Source organism: Petaurus breviceps, unplaced genomic scaffold (genome assembly GCF_028583685.1).
Source record: "Petaurus breviceps papuanus isolate PSGF00001 unplaced genomic scaffold, PetGlider_PUasm1.0 90881, whole genome shotgun sequence".
NCBI lineage: Eukaryota > Metazoa > Chordata > Mammalia > Diprotodontia > Petauridae > Petaurus > Petaurus breviceps.
In genome coordinates, this window is record NW_027187369.1 from 15,747,126 (window position 1) to 15,760,246 (window position 13,121).

General features: G+C 36.4%; 1 pseudogene; it reads left to right on the top strand.

Moving 5' to 3' along the window:
* Positions 1–1,412: 1,412 nt before the first annotated feature.
* LOC138150580 (vesicle-associated membrane protein 4 pseudogene) lies at positions 1,413–4,385 on the top strand (annotated as a pseudogene).
* The last annotated feature ends 8,736 nt before the right edge of the window (positions 4,386–13,121 follow it).

Sequence of the window (13,121 nt, forward strand, 5' to 3'; positions counted from 1 at the left end):
CTGAACATCCAGGAACGAGAGGGGGAGAGTGACCCGTCGCCGCCCCACTCCCCCCCCCCCCCGACCCTGAAAACACAGAAATTATTACCCCTGAGCAAAATTTTAAAATAGTGAAGGCTTGGGAGTCCTAGAGGAAGGGCATGGCTAAGGCCCTGCCTCAAAATGGGTAAAAGACAGATTGCAAAGGCAAAGACTCTAGAATTCAATTATTGTGAGAGGGAAGAACCAAATTCAGGAGACAGCATTGACTCCAAACCCACAGCTGAATCCTCAACAGGGAATATGAACTGGTCTCAAGCCCAGAAAGCATTAGTAGAAGAGCTCAAGAAGGCCTTTAAAAACCAAATTAGAAAGGTATAAGATGAAATGACTTATTCTTTTCAAATCAAAATTGTGAAAAGAGAAAAACATTTCAATGAAGGAAGCAGCTCCTTAAAAAGAAAAATGTGTGAAATGGAAAAAGAGGTTCAAAATCTAACTGGAGAAAATAGATCCCTATAAATGAAACGTGGAACATATGGAAAAGGAGCTTCAAAATCTAACTGAGGAAAATAATTTACTAAAAATTAGAATCAACTAAATTGAAGCTAATGACTCTATAAGACACCAATAATCAGTCAAACAAAACATCAAGAATGAAAAATTAGAAAAAGAGGGTAAAATATCTCAATGGAAAAATAAATGACCTGGAAAACAGATCCAGAAGAGATAATCTAAAAATTAGTAGTCTACCAGAAAATCATGATGAAAAAATGAGTCTGGACAACATCTTCTAAGAGCTAGAACCAGAGGGTAAAATAGAAATTGAGAGAATCTACCAGACACCTCCTGAAAGAGATACCAAATTGAAAACTCTGTGAAATGTTGTAGCCAAATTCCAGATCAGGTAAAGGAGAAAATACTGCAAGTAGCCAGAAAGAAACAATTCAAATCTCACAGAACTACAGTGAGGATTGCACAGGATCTGGCAGCTTCTACATTGAAAGGTCACAGGGACTGGAATATGATATTTCACAAGGCAAAAGAGCTCGGGTTACAACCAAGGATCATCTATCCAGTGAAACTGAGCATAATCTTTCAGGCAAGGAGATGGTCATTCAATGATATAAGGGACTTCCAGACCTTCCTGATGAAAAATCCAGAGCTCAATGGAAAATTCATTCTCAAATTATAAGACTTGAGAGAGACATAGAAAGGTAAATAGGGAACACACACACACACACACACACACACACACACACACACACACAACTTGTTATTTAATAAGAGCAAACTGTTTGCATTCCTATATGGAAAGCTGATACCTGTTAATTGTATACTTATTGCAACATTTAAAAGGCATATAGATAGAGTGCATATAAATTAAACAAAATGATGATTAAAACAAACCTTAGGAGTACAAAGGGACCGCAATGGAAGAAGAGGAAAGAACGAAGCAGAAAAGGGTAAATTTTGTCACACAAAGAGGCATAAAAACATATTATAGTAGAGGGAAAGAAGGGAGGGAGATGAACATCATATGAACTTCACCCTCATTGGTCCTGGTGTAAAGAGGGAATAACATAATCAAGTTAAGTATAGGACTCTGTCAAGAAGAGACATAAAACCTATCATAATAGAGGGAAAGAGGGGAGGGAGAGGAGCACTGCATGAGATTTGTTCTTGTCAATCTTGGTTCGAGGAAGAAATAACATACTACATTAAGTATAAAAATCTATCATACCCTACAGGCAGTAGGAAGGGGGAAGGGCTAAGAAAGTGGGGGGTGGTTAGAAGGGAGAGAAAAAGTAGGAAGGGGGAAGAGTAGGAAAAGGGAAGGGAGCTGATAAGGAGGAAATACTGAGGGAGGAGATGGTCAAAAGGAAAACTTAAGGAAGGGAAGGGAGAAGGGGAAAAATAAAAGCATAAACAGGGGAGGGAATAGGATGGAGGGAAAGACAGATAGTAATCATAACTGTGAATGTGAATGGGATGAACTCTCCCATAAAACAGAGGCAGATAGCAGAATGGATTAAAAACCATAATCCTACAATATGCTGTTTACAAGAAACACATCTGAAACAGGGGGATACACACAGGGTACAGGTAAAAGGCTGGAGTAAAATATATCATCCCTCAGCTAAAGTAAAAAAAAAAAAAAGCAGGGGTAGTAATCCTTATCTCAGACAAAGCAAAAATAAATCTAATTAAAAGAGATAAGGAAGGAAACTATATCCTGCTAAAAGGCACCATCGAAAATGAAGCAATATAGGGATGGCTAGGTGTCACAGTGAGTAAAGCACCGGCCCCGAGTCAGGAGGACCCGAGTTCGAAAATGAAGCAATATCATTACTAAACATTTATGCACCAAGTGGTACAGCATCCAAATTCCTAGAGGAGAAGTTAAGGGAGTTGGAGGAAAACATAGATAGCAAAACTATACTAGTGGGGGACCTCAATCTCCCCCCTCTCTAAACTTGTAAATTTAACCTCAAAATAAACAAGAAAGAAGGTAAGGAAGCAAATAGAATCTTAGAGAAGATAGATATGGTAGACCTCTAGAGAAAATTGAATGGGGATAAAAAAGAATATACCTTCTTCTCAGCGGTACATGGCACATACACAAAAATTGACCATGTACTAGGACATAGAAACCTCACAATTCAGTGCAGAAAGGCAAAAATATTAAATGCATCTTTCTCAGATCATGATGCAATAAAAATTATATGTAATAAAGGGCCATGGAAGGATAGACTAAAAACTAACTGGAAGCTAAATAACTTAATCCTAAAGAATGAGTGGGTCAAACAAGAAATTATAGAAACAATCAGTAACTTCTTTCAAAAGAATGACAACAATGAGACAACATACCAAAATTTGTGGGATGCAGCAAAAGCAGTTCTTAGGAGACATTTTATATCCCTGACTGCATACATAAATAAAATAGAGAAAATGGAGGTCAATAAATTGGGCATGCAACTGAAAAAGCTAGAAAAAGAACAAATTGAAAATCCCCAATTAAATACTAAATTAGAAATAATAAAAACCAAAGGAGAGATTAATACAATTGAATTTAAGAAAACTATTGAACTAATAAATAAAACTAAGAGCTGGTTTTATGAAAAAACCAATAAAATTGATAGACCTTTAGCCAATATGATTTAAAAAAAAGAAAGAAAACCAAATTACGAGTATCAAAAATGAAGAGGGTGAATCTACCTCCAGTGAAGAGGAAATTAAAACAATAATTAGGAATTATTTTGCCCAATTGTATGCACATAAATTTGACAATCTTAATGAAATGGATGAATATATACAAAAATATAAGTTGCCCAGATTAACTGAAGAGGAAGTAAATTACTTAAGTAACTCCATCTCAGAAAAAGAAATCTAACAAGCTACCAACGAACTCCCTAAGAAAAATCTCCAGGGCCAGATGGATTTACTAGCGAATTCTATCAAACATTTAAAGAACAATTGATTGCAATACTCTACAAACTATTTGGGAAAATTGGTGAAGAAAGAGTCCTACCAAATTCTTTTTATGACACAAACATGGTACTGATACCTAAATTGGGAAGAGACAAAATAGAGAAAGAAAATTATTGACCAATTTCCCTCATGAATATAGATGCAAAAATTTTAAATAAAATATTAACAAAAATATTAGCAACTTATCAGAAGAATAAATACACTTTGATCACTTAGGATTTATTCCAGGAACACAAGGACAGTTCAATATTAGGAAAACCATCAGTATAATTGATCATATAAACAATAAAACTAGCAGAAATCATATGATTATCTCAATAGATGCAGAAAAGGCTTTTAATATTCCCTCCCCCTGCCCAGCTCAGCACAGTCGGGGCCGGCCCCGCCCAACCCAGAAGGGCTACCAGAAGCCTCCAGGGTGGACGCCCAGGTGGTTTATATCTGCCTCTTAAAGTTGGGAAAAGGAAAACAACTTTTTGAATAATAAAGACGCCTCCTAAATTCAAGCACCACCTAAATGATGATGATGTCACTGGTTCTGTGAAAAGTGAAAGGAGAAATCTTTTGGAGCAAGATTCAGATGAAGAAGAGGATTTTTTCTAAGGGGCCCATCTGGACCAAAATTTGGACCTCAGAATGACAAAATTAGGCATGTAAAGAATCTGGTGGATGAAGTAATTGATGTCATGCAAGAGAATATTACAAAAGTGATTGAAAGAAGAGAGAGACTGGATGAACTGCAAGACAAATCAGAAAGCTTATCAGATAATGCAACAGCTTTTAGCCACAGATCTAAACAGCTTAGCAGACAAATGTGGTGGTGTGGATGCAAAATGAAGGCCTCCATGGCTCTGGTAGCTGTTATCCTTTTGCTGGTGATTTATCATTCTATTGTCCTGAAATATTGGATTTGATTCAGTGACCACAGATCTTCAATAAAAAAGTTCTGGGACAATTTTTGAAAAAGAAGATTGCTGCATAATTTAATGAAATATGTATATGACTTTGAAAAGTGTTTTTTCTCAAGAAGTAAAAAGGCAAGGGTCCAATTCAAATTGGAGCATTGACAAGTTCCCAATTAGCCTCCTCCCCTTCACCAAAATATGCTCTCGTTAATTTATTTTAAAGCAGAAGCATCTACTTTGCCATGTTATAGGAACCTAATCTGAAACTAGATACTTGCCAATACATTATTTGTATATAGAGTTAAACATTGATGATGATATTTATAATTCAACACAATTTCCTACTGTAAACTAGAGAGGTTGGGATTTATTGCATCAAGTTCAGGGATAGGGTAAGAGGTAAGAGATGAAACATTATGTAAAAAGGAATAGCAACCATTTAGTTAATGATTACAAAATGTATAATTTTTCTCATGTAAAAAATTAGGTTTTGAAAATGGTTTCCATATATTTATGGAGAAACTAATGTTTTTAATACTGCTACTTTCAACTGTGACTAAAGACATTACAGTAAACTTATTTTGCCTGTAAAAAAAGGCTTTTGACAAAATACAACATCCATTCCTATTAAAAACACTAGAAATTATAGGAATAAATGGATTCTTCATTAAAATAATAGGTAACATCTATTTAAAGCCATCAGCAAGTATTATATGTAATGGGGATAAGCTAGAAGCATTTCTAATAAGATCAGGGGTGAAACGAGGATTTCCACTATCACCTGTCCTATTCAATCTGGTACTAGAAATGTTAGCAGTAGCAATTAGAAAAGAAAAAGAAATAGAAGGAATCAAATTAGGCAAAGAAGAGACTAAGCTATCACTCTTTTCAGATGATATGATGATATACTTAGAGAATCGTAGAGAATCATGCAAAAAAAACTACTTGAAACAATAAATAAATTTGACAGAGTTGCAGGATATAAAATAAACCCACATAAATCCTCAGTATTCCTATAAACTTCTAATAAAATCCAATAGCAAGAGATAGAAAGAGAAATTCCATTTAAAGTTATTGTAGACATTATAAAATATTTGGGAATCTACCTGCCAAAACAAACCCAGGACTTATGTGAACACAACTACAAAACACTTCTCACACAAATAAAGTCAGATCTAACCAAATGGAAAAACATCAGTTGCTTGTGGCTGGGGTTGAGCTAATATAATAAAAATTACAATTTTACCTAAATTAAATTACATATTTAATGCCAATCAATCTACCAAAAAATTACTTTATAGAGCTAGAAAAAATAGTAACAAAATTCATTTGGAAGAACAAAAGGTCCAGAATATGAAGGGAATTAATGAAAAGAAATGCTAGGGAAGGTGGCCTAGCCATACCAGATTTTAATCTGTACTATAAAGCAGCAGTCATCAGAACTACTTGGTACTGGCTGAGGAATAGAGTAGTGGATCAATGGAATAGATTGGGTACACGAGACCCAGCAGTCAATGACTATAGTAATCTACTGTTTGATAAACCCAAAGACCACAGTTTTGGGGATAAGAACTCACTATTTAGGGGCAGCTAGGTGGCACAGTAAATAGAGCACTGGCCCTGGAGTCAGGAGGACCTGTGTTCAAATCCGGCCTCAGACACTTAACACAAAACCTAGCTGTGTGACCTTGGGCAAGTTACTTAACCCCAATTGCCCTCCAAAAATTAAAAAAAAAAAAGAACTCACTATTTAACAAAAACTGCTAGGAAAACTGGAATATAGTATGGCAGAAACTGGGCATAGACCATTATCTAACACTGTATACCAAAATCAAGTCTAGATGGGTGCACAATCTAGGTATAAATGCTGATACTCTAAGCAATCTGGGAATGCAAGGAATGGTTTACCTGTCAGATTTATGGAGAAGGGAGGACTTTATGACCAAACAAGAGTTAGAGAGCATTATAAAATGCAAAATGGATAATTTTGATTACAATAAATTGAAAAGTTTCTGTATAAACAAAGCCATTGTAACCAAGCTTAAGAGGGAAGTGGGAAATTGGGAAAGAATTTTTATGAGTGTCTCTAATAAAGGCCTCATATAAGAATACAAGTCATTCCCAAATTGATAAATGGTCAAAGGACATGAACAGGCAGTTTTCAGAGGAAGAAATTAAAGATATCTATAAGCATATAAAAAAATGCTCTAGGGGCAGCTAGGTGGCACAGTGAGTAGAGTGCCACCCCCGGCGTCAGGAGGACCTGAGTTCGGATCTGGCCTCAGACACTTAACACACACACACACACACACACACACACACACACACACACACACACACAAAAAACCTAGCCGTGTGACTTTGGGCAAGTTACTTAACCCCAATTGCCCTCCAAAAATTAAAAAAAAATGCTCTAAATCACTATTGATTAGAGAAAATCAAATCAAAACAACTCTCAGGTACCACATCTCACCAGTCAGATTGGCTAAGATAACAAAACAGGAAAATGACAAATGCTAGAGAGGATGTGGAAAAATTGGAACACTAATGCATTGTTGGTGGAGTGGTGAAGTGATTCAACCATTCTGGAGAGCAATCTGGAACATGCCCAAAGGGCTATAAATAATTTCATACCCTTTGACCAGCAATACTGCTTCTAGGGCTGTATTCCAAAGAGATCATAGAAGTGGGAGGAAGACCTGTATGTACAAAAATATTTATAGTAGCTCTTTTTGTGGAGGCAAAGAATTGGAAATTAAGGGGATGCCCATCAATTGGGGAATGGCCAAACAAGTTATGGTATATGAATGTAATGGAATACTATTGCGCCATAAGAAATGAAGAGCAGATGGACTTCATATCTACCTGGAGAGGCTTATATGAACTCATGCTGAGTGAGAAGAGCAGAACCAGGAACAATTTATACACAATTACAGATACAACACTTGTGTGACAACCAACTTTGATAGACCAGACTCTTCTCAGAAATGCAAGTCTACAGGTAAACTCCAAAAGACTCATGATGGGGAGAGATGTCTACATTCAGAGAAAGAACCAGAAAGAACAGAGTGTGAATGTAGATTGAAGCAAATTACCTGCTCTCTTTCTCTTTCTTGTTTGGTTTGATTTCCTCTTTTCCATTGTTCATTCCATCCATTACAATCCTTTTTTTCAACCTGACCAATGTCTAATGTGAAAGTATCTGCAGATCCTATACCTGATTGTATGGTGCCATGGGAAAAGGGGGGGGGGGGAGGGGAGAGAGGGAATTTGAAACTCAAAGAACTGGGGAACTGAATCTTGTAAACTCAAAGTAAACAAACAAATTAATAAAGAAAAAAAAGTACAGAAAATGAAAAATAGTATACTTTAAAAATAATAGTATTTTTTGATCTGCATTCAGACTCCATCACTTCTTTCTCTGGAAGTGGATAGTATTTTTTTTTTATAAGTCCTTCTTAATAGTCTTAGGTTATTATAATGATGAGAATTGCTAAGTCATTCACAGTGGCTCATCAAACTCTGTTGCTGTTACTGTGTCCAACGTTCTACTAGTTCTATTCACTTCACTTTACATCATTTCATATAAGCCTTTCCAGGTTTTTTTGAAATCAGCCTACTCATTATTTTTTATAGCACAAAAATATTCCATCACAATCATATACCACAACTTGTTCAGCTATTCCCCAGTTGATAGGCATCCCTTCAATTTCCCATTTTTTGCCACCATGAAAAGAGCTGCTATAGATATTTTTGTACAAATAGGTCCTTTCCCCCTTTTTTGAGCTCTTTGGGATACAGACTTAGAAATAGTATTGCAGGGTCAAAGGGTATGCAGAGTTTTATAGCCCTTTTGGCATAGTTCCAAATTGCTATCCAGAATGGTTGGATCAGGGGTGGCTAGGTGGCTCAGTAAATAGAGCACCGGCCCTGGAGTCAGGAGGACATGAGTTCAAATCTGGCCTCAGACACGTAACATTTACTAGCCGTGTGACCTTGGGCAAGTCACTTAACCCTGATTGCCCTGCCTTCCCCCCTCCAAAAAGCAAAAAAAAAAAAACAAAACCCCGAAACAAAACAGAATGGTTGGATCAGTTCACCACTTCACCAAAGTATCCCTAATTTTCCACATCCCTTCCAACACTTCTCATTTTCCTTAGCCAATCTGATAGGTGTGAGTTATTTTAATTTGCATTTCTCTAATCAGTAGTGATTGAGAGCATTTTTTCATATGAATATAGATAGCTTTGATTTCTTTGTCTGAAAACTCCCTATTCATATCCTTTGACAATTTATCAATTGGGGAATGACTTGTATTTTTTATAAATTTGACTCAGTTCTCTATATATTTGAGAAATTAGACCTTCATCAGAGAAACTTGCTGTAAATTTTTTCCTCAGTTTCCTTCTTTTCTTCTGATCTTGGCTATGTTGGTTTAGTTTGTACAAAACTTTTTTAATTTGATGCAACAAAATTATCCATTTTATATCCTGTAATACTCTCTATCTCTTGTTTGATCATAAATTCTTCTCTTATCCATAACTGGCATGTAAAATATTCTATGCTCCCCTAATTTTCTTATTAGATCACTCTTTATATCTAAATCATGCATCCATTTTGCCTTACCTTGATATATGGTCTAAGATATTGATCTAAATTAGATAAATTTCTGCCAAATCACTTTCCAGTTTTTGTAGCAATTTTTGTGAAATAGAGAGTCCTTGTTCCAAAAGCTTGGATATTTGGATTTATGAAACACTAGATTACTGTGGTCATTTAATGCCGTGTATTATGTGCCTAATCTATTCCACTGCTCTATTTCTTAATACAAGATTGTTTTGATGATTACCCCTTTGTAATACAGTGTGAGATCTGGCACTGTTAGGTCACCTTCCTTCACATCTTTAAAAATTGCTTCCCTTGATATTCTTAACCTTTTGGTTTTCCAGATGAGTTTTATTTTTTCTAGCTTTATGAAATAATTTGTTGGTTGTTTGATTGGGTTGGCACTGAATCAACAAATTAATTTAGGTAGAATTGTCATTTTTGTTGTATTGGCTCAGCCTACCCATGAGCAATTAATATTTCTCCAGTTGTTTAGATCTAACTTTATTTGTATACAAGTGTTTTATAATTGTGTTTTTACAGTTCCTGGGCTTGCCTTGGGAGGTAGACTCCCCAGTATTTTATATCATCTACAGTTATTTTAAATGAAATTTTTCTTTCTTTTCCTGCTGTGTTTTGTTGGTAGTATATAGAAATGCTGATGTGAATTTATTTTATATCCTGCAAATTTGGTAAAGTTATTAATTATTTCCATTAATTTTTAGTTGATTCTATAGGATTCTCTAAGTATACTGTCATATCATTTGCAAAGAATGATAGTTTTGTTTCTTCATTGCCTATTTATTCTAATTCTTCCATATCTTTTTCTTCTCTTATTGCTATAGTTAGCATTTCTAGTACAATATTGAATAATAGCAGTGATAATGGGCATGCTTGCTCCACCCCTGGTCTTATTGGGAAAGTTTCTAGCTTATCACTGTTATAGATAATGCTTGCTGCTGGTTTTAGATAGGTGATATTTATCATTTTAAAGAAAGCTTCATTTTTTTCTTATGCTTTCTAGTGTTTTTAATACGAATGAGTGTTACATTTTGTCAGAAGCTTTTTCTGCATCTACTGAAATAATATGATTTTCGTTGTTTTTGTTATTGATATGGCCAGTTATGCTCATAGTTTTCCTAATATTGAACCAGCCCTGTGTTCCTAGTATAAATCCCACCTGGTCATGGTGTATGATCTTTGTAATATATTGCTGTAATCTCTTTGCTAGTTTTTTATTTAAAATTTTTGCATCAATATTCATTAGGGAGATTGAGCTATAGTTTTCTTTTTCTGTTTTTGCCCTTCATGGTTTAGATATCAGCACCATACTTGTGTCATAAAAAGAGTTTGGTAGGAATCCTTTGCCTACTTTTCCAAATAGTTTTTATTGTATTGGAATTAATTGTTCTTTAAATGTTTGGTAGAATTAACTTGTGAATCCATTTGGTCCTGGGGAATTTTTCTTATGGAGCTCATTGGTGGCTTGTTCAATTTCTTTTTCTAAGATAAGGTTATTTAAATATTCCATTTTCTCTTCGATTAATCCAGGCAATTTATATTTTTGTAAATATTCATTTATTTCACTTAGATTGCTAGCTATATTGGCATATAATTGGATAAAATAGCTCCTAATAATTGCTTTAATTTCATCCTCATTGGTGGTGAATTCACTGTTTTCATTTTTGATCCTGGTAATTTGGGTTTCTTCTTTCTTTTTAAAAATCAAATTAACCTCTGGCTTTCCTCTTTTGCTGATTTTTCCACAAAACCAGCTTCTAGTTTTATTTTTTTAGTTCAATTGTTTTCTTACATTCAATTTTATTAATCTTTTCTTTGATTTTCAGGATTTCCAGTTTCATGAGGATTTTCAATTTGTTCTTTTCCTATTTTTTTTAGTTGCATGCTCAGTTCATTCTCTGAGTTTGAGATCTGAGTCATCACATTACTGCTGCTGACTTCTGAACTTCCACCTGCCTCACCCTCCCATGCTCCTGTGCAAGTCCCCTTCTCACTCCTCTAAAGATCTACAACCCAGGGGTAACTAGGTGGCACAGTGAATAGAGCATCAGCCCTGGAGTCAGGAGGACCTGAGTTCAAATCCGGCCTCAGACACTAAACATTTGCTAGCCCTCTGACCTTGGGCAAGTTACTTAACTCCAATTGCCCTGCCTTCCCCCCTTCAAAAAAAAGGCAAAAAAAAAGATCTACAACCCTGGATTAGGTAGTGGGCTACCAAACTTCCATTTGGCACCTGTCTCTGTTGCAGTACCCTGATATCAGTCTGGGGGTGCTCCAGTAAGATTCTGGGAACATGCTCCTGTCTTGATTCTGTCCCCAGTATCTTCAGACCTCTCCCTCTGTCTCCCTATTCCAACCAGGTCTGTTTGTCCTGTCAACCAGGACAAAGGACTCACTGTAACTTTTTTAAATTTCTCTGTCAAAATTTGGTCTGGTGCATTTTAGAAGTCTGTTTGGAGGAGTTGTTGAAAGAAGTTCAACTGTATTGCTGCTCTCTATTCTGCTCTCTTTGTTCTGCCTCTGCAACAAATATTTATTAAGTGTCTTTTATACAAGGTGCTCCTTCGGGTTGGGGAATACAGAAATGAAACAAAAATTTCTTGCTGGAGAGATTAAGAAAGGCTTCATGGAGTAATCCTGAACTGAGCCTTGAAGGGAGATGTGAACTCTGAGTTGTAATGAGGAAGGCATGCATCCTATGCATATGCATGTTGGGAGGAGTGTATTTTGGGGACTAATTACTAGTTTAGTTTGATTGAATTTGTGAAGAGTAGTAGGAAATTAGGTTAGAAGGTTAGGTGGGAGCCAAATTGTGAAAGGCTTTAAATGCCAGACCTAGAAGTTTATATTTTATCCTAGAGTAGAGACTTTTAACCTAGGGCCCATGAGGTTGGTTTTTTTAATTATAATTATATTTTGTTATAATTTGTTTCTTTTGTAATCCTGTGTGCAATTCTTTATCTGTTTAAAACTTTTCCTGAGAAGAGGTCCCTAGGCTTCTCCCAGCTGACTGCCACAGGGGTCCAGTATAGACAACAAAGGTTAAGAAGCCCTGGGCTAGAGGTAAGGAGGAGCTACTAAAGGTTTTCCAGCAGGAGAATGACATGGTAAAGAAGAGTCCTGTGCTTGAGGAAGATTACTTTTGCAGCTCTTTGGAGTAGGTGTGGAGAAGGGAGGGAGTAGAAATGAGGAAATTACTTAGGAGGCCATGGCAGTCGTCTAGGCAACAGGTGATAAGGGTGATAAGGCTGTGAATTAGGGTGATGACTCTGTGAATGGAGAAAAAGAGATGGATGGGAGAGATGCTATGGATGTAGAATCATCAAGACTTAGTAACTGATTAGATATAGGGGAAGAAGATGAGGAAAAAGCCATTAGGATTTCTAGCTTGTGAGTGTTAAAGACAGAGGGATGAAGAGACCCTTAAGAGAACCAGAGAAGGTTAGAGGAGGAATGTGTTAAGTGAGGGGAAGGGGAAATGAGTTCCTTTTTGGACATATTGAGTTTCTGATCCTAATAGGATATCGAGGAAGAGATATATATCAGGCAGTTAATAACACTGTGTGAGAGCATAACAACATTAACAGTGGATTCAGATTTATAAAGAATGTGGGGAAGAGAAAATGTGCCTTGTAGCAATGGGATTGTCTTCAATATAGCAGGGAAATGGGGGGAGGGAGAGCTTAGGGCTTGATACAAAGACTTAAGAGTCATTTACCTAGTGATACTAATTGAACATTTGGGGAGCTGTTGTTGTCACCAAGAGAAAACAAGCAAACAGGAAAAGAACAAGGTCCAGCATAGGCATGAGAGAGTGCTCACGTTAAGTGAGGAAGAAATGGATGATGATCCAGCAATAGGGAGACTAAAGAATGGGTGGCAAGGTAACAGGATACTTTCTAGGAGTTTGTCCATGAAAGGAGGAGGAGGATGACTGAGGTGATATTAGAGACAGGAGGGGTTTTTAAACCATATGAATCTAGGTTTTATTAATGATCAGCGAAATATCACAAATGCACTGGCATCTCCAAAGCCCAGGAAACCATGGGGAAGTGGTAGAGTCAGGAGGAGCAAAAACCCCTCCTGTCTCTAATATCACCTCAGTCATCCTCCTCCTCC